A 14,715-nucleotide genomic window follows, 5' to 3' on the forward strand; every position below is an offset into this window, starting at 1 on the left:
ATATTACTATACTTCATCAGATGTCATTAGAAAATCAGATTGAGGCTGAGTTTAAACTTGGCAGTGCGGGAAACATAGCATTTTCCTGCATATGAGTTTGTGCATTTTTAGTGCGTTTGTGTTTTGCAATTTTTTCCCCACACATGCAGTTTTCTTACGTTTTGTGTGTTATAATACGTTTGTGGTTCGCATATATAAATCACATATGCGTTTTGCATGCTTTTTTGTGTGTTTTATGCAAATCACTAGGAAGTAAACAGGCGGCGAAAATACATCATCAAACTTATTTTTTTAAAAAAGAAAATATAAAAACGCACTAAAATGTAATACCTCTGCGTCACCATTGACTTTCATCACATGTGTTTTTGAAAAATATGTAACAAAACCAGTGGTTTTAAAAACACACATTGCAGAACGCAAGTATATGCGTTTTTTTTTCAAGCGGCCCATTGACTTGCATTATGTGCGTTTTCCACAACGCTAGCGTTTCTGCCTAGTGTGTTCCTTGCCTGACTGCTTTGAAAATGTAATGGTGTATCTTAGGTTTGCTAAAATAATTAATAGATGTAAATAGAATACAATAATTAAAATAAATATAACTTACCGGTATCTATAGATTTCAGAAAAAAACATGAAGTTTCAGTTAGGGCTGGTGCACACCAAGAGTGCTTCTGAGCACTTTTTAGATTTCCAGCGCTTTGAAAAGCGCTTGGCTACTGAAGCCCTATGAGTGTGCTTACAGCAGCGTTGTGATTTTTCTAAAATCGCAAACCTGCTTCATGCAGCATTTTTTGGAGTGATTCAGCTTGAATGAATGAGCAAAAACATTCATTCATTCATTCAGAAATCGCTTTACAAAATCACTATTGCAAAACTCCAAGCGCTAGTGATTGCAATATCTATTTTGGCATGCACTAGCGGCTATGACAAAAGAAAAAGAGAAATTGTGTTATTTGAAAGGTTCAAAGAATTAAATATATACAGTAGTTGTTAAAGTGGACCTGAACTTGCACGGGACAGAAGGAAAACCTAGAGAAATGCACCCTTTATGTATTTAGAGAGTTTAGCCTGTTTACTTCCCCCCTCATCTGTGACTAATAATCTGTGCAATTGATCTCTCAGCTGTGTCAGCTGACTGCCATGACAGAACAGCTAATTGGCAAACACAGAATGTTAACCCTGTGTCTATTTCCACAAAAGCAGGAACTAGACACACTGCAGATTTATTGCAAGATTTGTATTAGCTGTAACAAAGAAATGTTTGTCTTTAAAGGTTATTATGCTGGTTATCCTATCATTTAGAACAGCAGAGGAAGTTCTGAGTTCAGGTCTACTTTAAATAAAATAGTTGATTAAGGCCTGGTTTATATTGGCACTAAATGTAAGCACTGGATCCTAATGGAGGTGAAAGGATCCTATGTTAACCACTAGCCACGTGTGCGACTATATATCTACACTCTGCGGAAAGCCTGTTGCCATACCAGGGACGTAATATTGGCTGCACAAGGCAGAATGCTCCCAGACACAGGAGCGCGACGGGGGGGGGAGTTGGACATGCACAGCCAGCCTGCGCAGTATGCCCCGGACCGGCGGACTTACCGGGGCAATTTGCAGAGGCTACGGGCAGCAGAGAACAGAGTAGTGTGAACGCCTGGAGGGGGCCGGAGGAAGCCCCAGGTATGTGTACATTTTTTATATCCCCCGCCTCAGGTTTACTTTAAAGTGGACCCAAATTTAAAAATACAAGATTTCAGAAATAAAATCTATTTTCTAAATTATAATGCTAAATAGCAGCCTTTTTTCAGCCGCATGATGACAAATATAAAATATTTTACATTTATTGGAGGAACCCATCCCTTCCTTTCAAATTGCCGGGATTTTTCCGGCAAACTGGTAGAGTAGATGGTGTCTGGCAATGGAGGAATTGCTAATGGCTGCCCCCAGTATAATCCTAGCTATGAAAAGAGTAGGACGAAAAGCATGCACTGAAATGATTATAGGTTTGAAGGAGTGTTTATTTATCTTTGTATGTGTCAGAGTAGTGCAACTAAATTATTTTTTATTAAAAAAATGTTTGGTTTGGGTCCGAGATATCTGGCGGTCACATATACACCAACAATTATTGGCAGCTTTTTTATCATTTTGTTTTTGAAAGTCTTTTATCTCTCGCGTGTATGTAGCTTTATGTAAAATAAACAATCAGATTAGAGATCTGCTTTTATTATTCAAATTTGGCAGCACATTGACAATGTGGTTAGGATTCATTTCTCACAGCACTTGAGTCATCATGGTTTTGATTCCTGGACAGGACACCATCTGCATGGAGTATGTATATGTAGCCTAGCTTTTTTTTTTCTGCCATTGGGCTCTATTCTCAAAGAGCCAAAAGTACCGCAAAATTTTACCGCTAAATTCCCGCCAGCGGTAAACTCCGCATTTTTTCAGCATTCACTAACATTTTCCGCATGTTTGCCGCATGCGGGAAAAAAGATGCGGAAACAGCCATTATTCATGCGGGAATCATGCGGTAAAAAGGTCGCATGAAAAAGTGTTTAAAAAAAAAAAGTTAAAGTCCAGCAAGCACAGCCCTTAAGCCTCCACACTTCATTAAAGTCAATGGGATGCGGGATATATCACCTACTACTTGTAGGTGATAAAAAATCGGTAATTAACGACGAAATGATGCGCCTGAACATTTTTGAGAATTGATCTTTTATTGCGGAAAATACCGACTTTTGCGGAAAGTTTTCCGCATGAATCCCGCACTTTTATCACACTTTTTCCACATGCGGAAAAAACATGCGGAACATTTTGAGAATTCCAACTTGACGGTATTTTGGGTGCAAACTTCCCGCATGTACTTTACCGCATGCGGGAAGTCTTTGAGAATAGAGCCCAATGTGTGGATTTCTTCCCTCATTACAAAAAATGTTAAGTTAATTCGTTCCCCACTAAAATGAACCTTCAGCGCTTGTTCACACTATGAGCGCTTTGAGATTTTTTTTTTTTTTTTAAGAACTGAGGATTTTAAAAAGCGCTTTAAGGCCACATTCACACTTGAGAGTTTTGCTGGTGATTTCGGCAAAATGCTCCAATGCTAGCGCTTTTAAAAGCGCTAGTGTAATAAAACCCTATGGGCCCATTCTTACTTGGGCGATTTGCGCAAATCACGAAACGCAAACACGTAGCATGCACCATTTTCAGACGATTTTCTGGCAATCGCATGTCAGTGCTATAGAAGCGCTAAACACGATTGCGGAGAAATCGCTGCACTGTCCAGTGACTTTTTTTCCGCGTGAAATTTTTTTTCAGTGCTGGCGATTTTTAAAAATTACCTTTAAAGCGCTACTGCAATGGTTGCTTATGTGAGTGTTCTCACATAAGCAATGAGCTTTCTAGCTAATCGCAAACACGGTTCCTGTACCATTTTCTGAGCATTTGCGATTCAATAGAAAGTATAGGGAAATCGCAAACGCTTGAAAAAGCGATTTGAATTGCAATTTCCCGAGCGCTTTCATGAATAAATACATTGTATTTATTCATTTCCGGGTCAGAGTTCACTTCCTGACTGATGAAAAATCATCACTGCACAAAAGCGTTTAGAAAAGCGATTTTCTAAGCGAAAATCGATCAGAAAGCGATTGGAAAAGCTGTTCAAAAATAGCCCTATAAATCGTTCAGGGCTTGCGGTAGCGCTGACGATTTATTTTGTGAACAAGGCCTGTAAGCGCTTGAGCAATGAATTTCAATGTGAGTGTTCTCACATGAGCTAATCGAAATGCGGCTCCTGCACCATTTTCCGAGCACTTTTCTAGCGGTTTTGGCAGCGTTTCGGATCGTTGGTGATCAGGCAAATCACTGGAAAAGTGCTACAGCAATGTATTTCAATGGGGCTTTTCTCATTTCAGCGATTATTTGCATGCAGCATTTTTGAAGCGATAGCGCTTCCATTATAAGTATAGAATCGCTTCAAAATCGCTTTATATTTTTTTTAGTGCATCGATTTATTTTTATTTATTTTTTTGCCCTTTTCCCATCAAAAAGTACTACTTGCCAATCACCGGCTGTTCGCTGCACCCTGAAACGCTCAAAAATCGATTTTGTACTGAACACAAAATCACCCTGAAAGTGCTAGAAAAAAAAAATCGCTAGGCGATTGCGCTTGCATTTAGCGATTGCCAGTGTGAACCAGCCCTAAGTGCTTTAGAAAGCACTTGGATAAGCGATTTTGTGAGCATTTTAATTGAAAAGTACATTGAAAGATATTCATTTCCAGGTCCAAGAGTTCACTTCCTGATTGACTGTTAAATAAAATGCAAACCACCGAACAAAAGTGCTTATAAAAATAACAAATCGCACAGAAAATCGCCTAGAAAATTGCTTTAAAAAGTGCTCACAAAAGCGCATAGCAATTGCAATTTATAATGGGAGCAAAGCCTAAAGGAGAACACAGAAAGAGAGCTATGGAGGGTGACATGTGTAATTCCTTTTAATACCGGTTGCCTGGCAGTCCTGCTGATCCTCTGCCTCTAATACTTTTAGCCATAGACCCTGAATAAGCATGCAGCAGATCAGGTGTTTCTGACAGTATTGTCAGATCTGATTGGATTAGCTGCATGCTTGTTTCTGATGTTATTCAGACACTACTGCAGCCAAATCAGCATGGATGCCAGTCAACTGGTATTATTTAAAAGAAAATAAATATGGCAGCATCTATATCCCTTTCACTTTAGTTGCACTTTAAAAGACTGTAAATTCTGAAACACATTCTCTACCCTACAGCCCTGTATGTGCCTACTTATGGCGTTTAGCCCCACCCCCTTGCAGATGAGTGCTGTGTGCTATAGGCTCCAATTTTCTCAAAGAGCAGATCCCATTGGAAGTGTAAACAGTAAGATGTTGCAATCCAAGCAGAAGCCCCACCCACAGAGCAGGAAACTCACCTACGCCATCCAGCTGCTTCCAGTCATATGAGCAAAGTTTTAAGACTGAATTTTGGCTGCACAAGCCAAATTTCACACAGACCACAGTATCTGAGGTCTGATTATGAAAGTAGAAGATGGTATTTACTGTATGCATGTGTGCCTCAAATGTGTATTATGCTATATATAGACACAGAGCTCAACTCACAAAGCATTACCACATGTGGTAAGCAAAAAATAACTGATTTTACTCAAATGTCAACTCAAAGGCCGTCACCACATGGAAATCTAAAATTACCAACTAGTGAGGTAAATGACCAAACTGCACATTCATTGCAAGGCGGTCTGTTACCAGCTGAAATTGTTATGGATTTCAGACACTACAATTCTCAAATAGAAAGTAATGTGGATTTCTGGTATTTGCAGTAAATATGAAGGGAGGTTAATATGAGCTGCAGTCAGTCAGTTACATGGAGATTACTTTAAAGTAGTGCTGTTCGGGTTTCCCGCTTCAGGACATTGGCCTCAATTCTGGTAGGGTTATCAAACAAATTACTTCGTGTGGTAATTTACTTCCATGAGGTAATGGCATTTAACAATTCTGGTAGATTTTAGTCATGTTTTACCTCAAGGTAAATTATGAGGTAATTCATGAGGTAATTTGCATTAATTTTACCGAAAATAGCTATTCTCATGAAAATTATAGGCCATGTTAGCACATAATTTACCGATCAGTTTAAGACCTGCCTGTACCTGGAGGTAAAGTCAATTTGTATGCATTTTGCAGTTTTTATTGTTCCTATTGCTGTTTTAGGCCTGGTGCACACCAAAAACCGCTAGCAGATCCGCAAAATGCTAGCAGAGTTTGAAGCGCTTTTTCTTCTTTTTCTGTAGCGTTTCAGCTAGCATTTTGCGGTTTTGTGAAGCGTTTTTGGTGTAGTAGATTTCATGTATTGTTACAGTAAAGCTGTTACTGAACAGCTACTGTAACAAAAAACGCCTGGAAAACCGCTCTGAAGTGCCGTTTTTTCAGAGAGGTTTGCGTTTTTCCTATACTTAACATTGAGGCAGAAAACGCCTCCCGCTCTGGTGTGCACCAGCCCATTGAAATACATTACCCTAGCGGATCCGCACCCGCAAGCGGATCGCAAACCGCAGCAGAACCGCTCTGGTGTGCACTAGGCCTTAGTGTCATTCCTATTCAGGCTGTGTAATAGAAAAGAATAGTAGAAATAAAACTCCAAATATTTACTGGATGCCTATAAATATACTTTTCATAGATTGCTACATAATCAAATAAACTTTCCCCCCTTCCCCTCAAAAAAAAAAAAAAAAAAAAAAAAAAAAAAAAAGACTATCCTAAAGGTGGCCATACATGGTACAATTTTTCATTTTTTTTCGATTAGATAATTTAGTTTTATTACTCCGTTAGATCGAATATAAAGATTTTTCCAGCATGTCCGATCATTTTTCTCGAAAAAAACGGGATAATCATTCGAATTTTTTGATGGAAAAAAAAATATTTTCAACTTTCATTCGATTCAATCATTTAGATCGAATAAACGGGAAAATTGAACGTTTTTATTGTATCATGTATGGCCACCATAAGTTAGGCCTCTTTCACAGTGCGACGTTAAAGTCGCATGTTAGAAAATGTTCCGCAAAAACTGTGCGACATTCACAGTGTGCACGTTGCATTGTGTGTAACGTGTAGCAATATTTAGAAAGTGCTGCATGCTGTGTGTTTAGCAATACATTTGCTGTGTTGTGTGTTGCACATGCTCAGTAATGTTCGTTTTTTTTTTTTTTTTTTTTTCTTTTAATGTAACGCATGCGCTGTTTTTATTCCATCAGTATGCAACGAAAACGGCGCACCAAGAGACACATAACGTAGTACAAAATAACGTCCAATTTTATAACCAACATGCGCTGTGTTAGGGGCATGTTGTGCGACTTTCACGTCTCATCAAACGCACCGTCCCACTGTGAAAGAGGCCTTATGGAAGACAATTAAAGACTACTATTATGTATTTACTGCATGCTTACTGCTGAAATACCTCATGTTTTACCTCACTATGCATTTACCTCATGTTTTAGCTTAACCTCCTTGCCGGTCTAAAAAATCCGGCAAGGAGGCAGCGCTGCACTTTTTTTTTTAATTTTTTTTTTTTTTTAAATCCATGTAGCGAGCCCAGGGCTCGCTACATGATAGCCGCTGAGCGGCGGCATCCCCCCACCCACTCCGATCGCCTTCGGCGATCAGAGTATGCAGGGAATCCCGTTGAGAACGGGATTTCCTGCAGGGCTTCCCCGGTCGCCATGGCGACCGGGCGGGATGACGTCACCGACGTCATTGACGTCAGAGGGAATCCCGATCCGCCCCTTAGCGCTGCCTGCCACTGATTGGCCAGGCTGCGCAGGGGTCTGGGGCGGGGGGGGGCGGCTCGGCGCGGCGAATCGGCGGCGAGCGGCGGCGATCGCGTACTACACGCAGCTAGCAAAGTGCTAGCTGCGTGTAGGAAAAAAAAAATTATGCAAATCGGCCCAGCGGGGCCTGAGAAATCCTCCTGCGCAGGTTACCCTGCATCTCTGCCCGCAGCCGTTCGCCGCAGCTCCGTCCCAATCCACAGCGATGACGTCAGGCCAACCTGCGCAGTACAGCCCGGAGGACGTCCGATGACGTCATCGCGCCCAGGTGAAACGCAGATTGGAGCGCAGAAGAAGCTCGACCTGGCCGCCGGCCTGGCCAGGTCGGGTCGGCCACCGGAGACCACCGGGAGCCTGCGGAGCGGCGCCGAGGGCACATCCTGCCTGCCACGGGCTGGAGGAAGCCCCAGGTAAGTGGATTTTTTTTTTCCCTCACCCTGAACCTTCCCTTTAACTGGTTCGGAATAGCATTTAATTAAAACATTGCCGCACTTGTGGGTGACTTAGCCTGATGTGACATAATTTTAAAGCTACCCGATCCCAAGCACAGGACACCATAGTGCATCCTCGCCAGCACTGAACCCGGCTGTCTAAAGATACCTGACCAGTGTTCTCCCCAGGCTCTTTTAGCTGGGTGCTCCACCCGGCTAGTTTTGGTGAGCACCCGGGTGTCATCAGCTCACCTCCGGCTCTGCTGTAGGCAGAATTGTGCAGAGAAGCACCGGCCCTGCATTCTCTCATCTTGCCCCACCCGGCTATTTCTTCATGCCACCCGGCTGGAAAAAATTTCTGGGGAGAACACTGCTGACCCCCGTAACTTGGTCAGGAGCTGTTCTCATTGGCTCCTGATCACTGTGAGCCAATCACTGTGATCAGGAAGTGTAAAAGGAAAATAAAAAAAAGCCTCTGGTTCAGGGGCATAACTAGACATCACTGGGCCCCCCTGCGAAACCTTGGATGGGGGCCCCCCACCCCCCTGGCTTTCTGCACAGGAAAACTGAGGACCAATGTGTTTTCTCCACGCAGATTAAAAACACTTATACTTAAAGGAAACGTCAGGCAATCTATGCTACCCCTAGATCTACTTACCCGGGGCTTCCTCCAGCCCCTTGCAGCCAACAAGTCCTTTGTTGCAGCTCTGTTCCCAGTACATACATACACACACAGCCTTATTGTTTTACTACATTAATGCACATGCTATATGGAGGAACAATGACATGCTGAACATTAAATATAGTATTCAATGTAACTTTGGCAAAACATTCAGAATGTCACTGATTGATACTTTTATTAGGGGATCTCGGACTCTGTGTTATGGCCCATACTCACGGGCTACAATTGTCACCGCAACAAGCGGTACGCGCGTGTTGCGGCGACAGGTCGCCCGTGAGTATAAGGCGTTGCATGGGCGCGCACCCCGAACTGTCGCTCGTCGCTGATGTCGCCAGGCGATTGGCGCGGTCAATCGCCTGGCAACAGTTGCCGCCGCAACTCCGCCACAACTGTCGCTAATCTGCGTCAGTATGCGGACTAGCGACAGCAACAAGCAGGGAATACCTTGCACTTCCGGCGGGGGGAGGATCAACAGCGACAGCTTCCGCTGCATCAGTTGCCAGGTCCCTCCACCGTGTGTATGGGGAGGGACCTGGCACCGGCCTGTCGCGCACACGCTCCTGTGTGCTAGCGACAGGCCAGAAATGTTGCCCGTGAGTATGGGGCATTAAGGCCCATACATGCGTCGGATTTCCGCGAACGACGGGTCGTTTGAACGTCCCGTCGTTCGCCCGCTAAATCGGGCGTGTGTACAGACTGTCGTTCGCTTGATAAGAGTGAGTTTGAGCGATCCGCCCGGCGGATTGCTCAAACTCACTCTTATCAAGCGAACGACAGTCTGTACACACGCCCGATTTAGCGGGCGAACGACGGGACGTTCAAACGACCCGTCGTTCGCGGAAATCCGACGTGTGTATGGGCCTTTTAGACAAAAAGCTCTCAATGAGGCAGCAACAGTCAGACATCACAATCTTCACTCCATTGTGTTATAAAGTATTCAGAGGCCATAAAGTCATTAGCCCCTGTGATAAGAATCTAGGAATCCATTTGTGACAACCTTACAAAGGAGTCACATTTTGAAAAAAGTTGTAATCTAGTCATCAGAACTTTGCAGCAGTGAGGGCCCTTTTCCACCAGCGCGTTTGCGCTGGCTGAATCGCAAAAACGCAAACCGCTAGCGATTTTACAATCGCTACGGTTTGCTTTTTAACATGGAAATCGCGGTAGGTCATTTCCACTACCGCAATTCGTTTTTGCGGGGAACGCGAACGCGCGGCGGAGCGATAATTGCCGCGATTTTGCTATGCAGTGCATAGCATAGCAAAATCGCGGCCGCGAACATCGGGGAATCGCCGGTAATTGCGATTCAGCAATCGCTAGCGTTCAGTGTGAACGCTAGCGATTGCTAGTGGAAAAGGGCCCTGAGAGACAGATGTTTTTTTACAAACCCTAGGGAGCAGGGACAGTGTACAAATTCCAAAGTGTGTATTAGTCCTTATCTGTGTGCTGGACACATGCAGTCAATATAACAATGGTGTGAGAGCAGAATACGTTTTTTTTTCCTCCATGCCCTTAGCTGTCAGTCTCTCAAACTTTTCCCCCCACGGGCCCCCTGTGGCCTCTGGGCCCCCTTGCGGAGGCATCCCTTGCAGGGTCTATTGTTACGCCCCTGCTCTGGTTTGAAAGCAGTTAAAGGGGGCATTATTTATAAAGAGAAAATTATAGTATTGCTCTTATAAAGGCTTACACACACCATACAATTTTCTTGTTAGATCGACTGTTCGATAATTTCAGGCATGTCCGATCTGCTTCTGACTGAGAAAGGTATTGATTTTAAAGAGAATCTGTATTGTTAAAATCGCACTAAAGTAAACATACCAGTGCGTTAGGGGACATCTCCTATTACCCTCGGTCACAATTTCGCCGCTCCTCGCCGCATTAAAAGTGGTTAAAAACAGTTTTAAAAAGTTTGTTTATAAACAAACAAAATGGCCACCAAAACAGGAAGTAGGTTGATGTACAGTATGTCCACACATAGAAAATACATTCATACACAAGCAGGCTGTATACACCCTTCCTTTTGAATCTCAAGAGATCATTTGTGTGTTTCTTTCCCCCTGCAGCTATCTTCCACTGAAGTGTCAGGCTGTTTCTTCCTGCAGAGTGCAGACAGCTCTGCCTGTATGTAATTCCTCAGTATGTGAAAGCCCAGCCAGCTCAGAGGAGGATTTATCCAGCTTGTAAAAGATGAGAGAAGAGAGAAGCTGTCCTAATCTAAATAATACACAGGCAGTGTGCAGAGAGAGGCCTGGAGGGGGGAGATGCATCACAGAACCACAATACTGAAGAACTTGGCAGCCTTCCAGACACAGGCTGACAAGTCTGACAAGAGAGAGATAAGTTGATTTATTACAGAGATGGTGATAGTAGAACGTGCTGCAGTAAGCCAGAACACATTAGAATAGCTTTTGGAACTTGTAGGATGATAAAAAAACAGGATGAAATTTTTGTTACGGAGTCTCTTTAAGATCCATTCTGCACAAAATCAATCTTTCTCAATCTGAAGCAGACAGGGCATGCTGGAGATTGATTGATCAGTCGATCTGATGGGTAAATTGCAAGGTGTGCATAGTTTGTGTCTTCCAGTTCAAGTCTTCAACATGAAAATCACAACATTGAATCTGCTTGGTTGCTGTGAGCAAATGTTTTAGATTTTCTTCATTTTTCACAACAGAATCTTTCTGTCATATGGAAATTAGGCAGTTCAGAGCTTTTAGGAGCCCCAATCCAAGGCGTTGTGAACTTTAAATAACCCAAACACATATGGAAAAACTCAGTGCAAGGGGGCTGTATAGGGGAGAGGGGGGGTTTCCAGTAAGTGGTGCACATATTAGAAATGGCGAGCTCGTCAGATAAAAGAAATGAAATAAGATGAAGATGAATGATCAGTAATATTTTATTAGTGTAATTAAATCAATACTGAAGGTATAGAAAGGAATTAGTGTGTCTCTTTACTGCTGGTTGTATCTTCAATGATGAAATTTCCCTTCACGTTGTGTCTGGTTACACCGCTGCCGGCTGTAAGATCTTCAGCAAAGACACTGACAACAATGAAAACCTAGTGGCTGGAGAACTGCTTTAAGGTGAACCCAAAGCAAATATACCATTTATATATCTATCGCAAAACTGTAGCGCTTTTGCTAGCGTTTGCTATGGCAATTTTGTGCGATTAATGCAAAAAATTGCCATTCACACTTGCCGATTTTTGCGCGATCACGTTTAGCACTTCTATAGCACTGAAACGCGATTGCTGGGAAATCGACTGAAAATGGTGCAGGCTACGAGTTTGCGTTTAGCGTTTTTGGGCGATTTGTGGCAATTAGCGCAAATCGCCCAAGTATGATTGGGCGCATAGGGTTTCATTACACTAGCGCTTTTAAAAAGTGCTAGCGTTTGAACGTTTGGCCAAAATTGCGGCAAAACGCTCAAGTGTGAATAAGCCGAAACATGCTTAGAATCGCTCTGAAAATCCTCTTCAAAAACTGCTAGCTTTTGCAGATCCGCTAGCGTTTTTTTCGTGTGCACTGGCCCTATCAGAGAGGTGTAGGCTGTGGAGGAGAACAGTCTATTAATAGTTACAACTAATCAAAGCACTGATAGTGGTGATCATTACCAGCTTAGCACCAATAACGAGCTAATAAAGCAGTTCGAGGACCCCTACTAAGCCCCTCTGGTCCAGGGGCCCTAGTGCAGTCACTATTTCTGCATCTCCTATTGCTACTTTTAAATGCAGTTTTTGTAGTAATCACCTTCCTCTGGCTGTGATAAAAAATCACTTGCTCTTAATGGTTTGCACTCCTTCCTAAGATCAGGTGTAATGTGCCTTGTTGCTGGCAGGCACATTGGGCATTATACACTGCTCTTTTTTTATTACAACTCTGAAAATCTAGAATACTCTAGTCTGCTAAGACTGCTATACCTTATTCACACCAAGCCTATCACCGCACAAAAATGTAAAGTGTCCAGCAGGGGCGTGACTACAAATCATCGGGCCCCACAGCAAAACTTTGAAGGGCCCATCACTGTTCACACCCTTTCTTACCCCTGGTGACCCTTAGCTTGGGGGCCTCCCTTCCAAGGGTCAAAAAAAACCCTTGGAAGGGAGGCCATCATCATCACACCAATAAGTGTAGCCATGAAAACATCTGATTTGAAGGATGGACCCCTTTATCGGTGGAAGTGCAGTAGTAGTTGTGGTCCCCTCACATCTCTGGGCCTCCCCCCCCCCCCCCCCTCCCACGGTTGCAGGGGCTACTCCATTGTAGTTGCGCCCTTGGTGTCCCGGTGTCCCCCTGACGTTGCTGGTCACCTCATTTTTCAGTTTGTTTGTTTTTTGTTATTTGTCTGGAGAGAGTGGAAGCAATTTAATTGAGGAATTTTATGAATGCCGTGACGTTAAAGCAAACCTGGGAGGTTTACAATGCCCAGAAATGGATACTTGCCTCAAGAGGGGGAAGCCGGCTTCCCCCTTCTTCTCCATCTTCTCGATCCAGCGCAGAGACCCGCTGAAGAGCATCCCTCAAGTATTTCTATGCCAAAAAATGAATACTAGTAGAGTCACGATGAATTGTCTGGGCACATAGATGGTGCAGATCCTCTGCTATTCAATAGAAACCCCTTCACTGAATCATCGGCTGCCAATTTAGCCTTCACGACACACAAGCAAGTGTCCAAAGCCAGGTGACTGGCGCTCCTTAAAGCAAACAGAGGAATTACTAGATGCCCTTTTCTAAGAGCTGGTGAATGCACTCATAAAAACTGCAATAAAAAAATCTTGGCCCTGCTGGCAGTCCATAGGCTGGTCTGTGTCCAGAAAACACAGTATCGATCGCAGCAAGCATAATCTTATAGCTATGCTGCCTTCTACATCGATCATCCACATAGGGAATGAGAAGGGAGGCTGCCAGTGATGGACCAATCTGGTACCTCAATAGTGTGCAGCAGAGGTGCACATCCTTGGACCTCCCATGATCTGGCCACAACTTCTGGGTTTTGACATCATGGGGCCATATGAGTCACATCGGTCAGTCCACTTAGCAGGCTGTTTGTGATTGGGGGATTTCCATTTCTGTAATGATATAATCCAAGCTGCCGTTATAGTGTGAAAACATTTATTAAAGAATACAGTAATTAAGAAATTCATGGGCACATAATATACCACATACAGCAGATCCTACAGGTGGTGCTTGGCTGCCAGAAACGCACCTCCCAACAGTGGTAGTAAATAGCAAAAGGTGAAGCTACATGTTTCGCTTCATGTTTCAAAGGAAGAGTGGAGCTCTCTGCTAATTAGCAGTGTCACAGGAGCCCTAGTGGCTGACCGCACTTAGCCTTCTAAACGGTGCCAGCGCACAGATCGTGCGAACTCTGGTCGCAGTCAATGCGCAGGAACCGTTAAGAATTAGCCGCAGACACACCAGAAGGGAGCCTGTGAGATACGGGTGATTACAACTTCACCCACTGGTTCAGAGTAAACTGCCACCACCGCGGTTACCATGGGACCGTGGAGCCCACTAACTGACTGACTAGTCCTGCGAATAAAACGGTTAAACACACGGTATTCTGTCTAGCCAACAACAAACAAACAGTAGCGTATCTTCAGAGACCCGGGATCAGTTCTGTGTGTGCTGATAAGCAGGGTAGCGGACAGTGAATGACTTGGAGAAAGTCGTTTATTCACGCAATATAAATAATTAATATATACAGACAATTATTAAAATCAACAATTATTAAAACAGTAATAGCCAGTATAAAAAATAAAAGAAGGGAGAAAAATACTTAGTTCCTGGAAAGATGTCCTTTTTGTGGGAAAAACAGAGTTCTGGGTTTCAATCAAAGTTCAGAGTTCAGACCAGGTGGATGCCAGCATATCCTCAAGCTGGCACCGATGAGTTCAAGATGTTTTCAGGGTGGAGGACACTGAGTTTGGCTCCTCTGCCATTCTTATGCCCCTGATTTAGTAGGAGGGAGTGAGGGCGGGGAGCCACACACCCCCTTAGAAGATGAGATGAGCCCTCCCCTTGTCCTGGGGACTAGAAATCATATCTACCCATATATGGGCTCTATCTCACAGAACCGTACAGGTCAGGGCAGATTTATTAACATTTTCAGGTCTGTCTCGATTTACCCAGCGCCCTGATACCAGACATGAGGGGTGGGACCCCTGTGGTATCATCAGGGCACTTTCAAACTGCCTAACTGGCAGTCCTTACCTCAGAATGTTCTGAAACTTCCTCAGAACCAGCACCGGGGC

General features: G+C 43.7%; 1 protein-coding gene across 3 annotated transcripts in view; it reads left to right on the plus strand.

Annotated features, from left to right (window-relative positions):
• IRAK1 (interleukin 1 receptor associated kinase 1) overlaps positions 1-14,715 on the plus strand; it is a 191,264-nt gene that overhangs the window by 1,066 nt on the left and 175,483 nt on the right. The gene's annotated exons all lie outside the window — the stretch shown is intronic.

This window comes from Hyperolius riggenbachi, chromosome 8 (assembly GCF_040937935.1).
Source record: "Hyperolius riggenbachi isolate aHypRig1 chromosome 8, aHypRig1.pri, whole genome shotgun sequence".
NCBI classification, from domain to species: Eukaryota; Metazoa; Chordata; class Amphibia; order Anura; family Hyperoliidae; genus Hyperolius; species Hyperolius riggenbachi.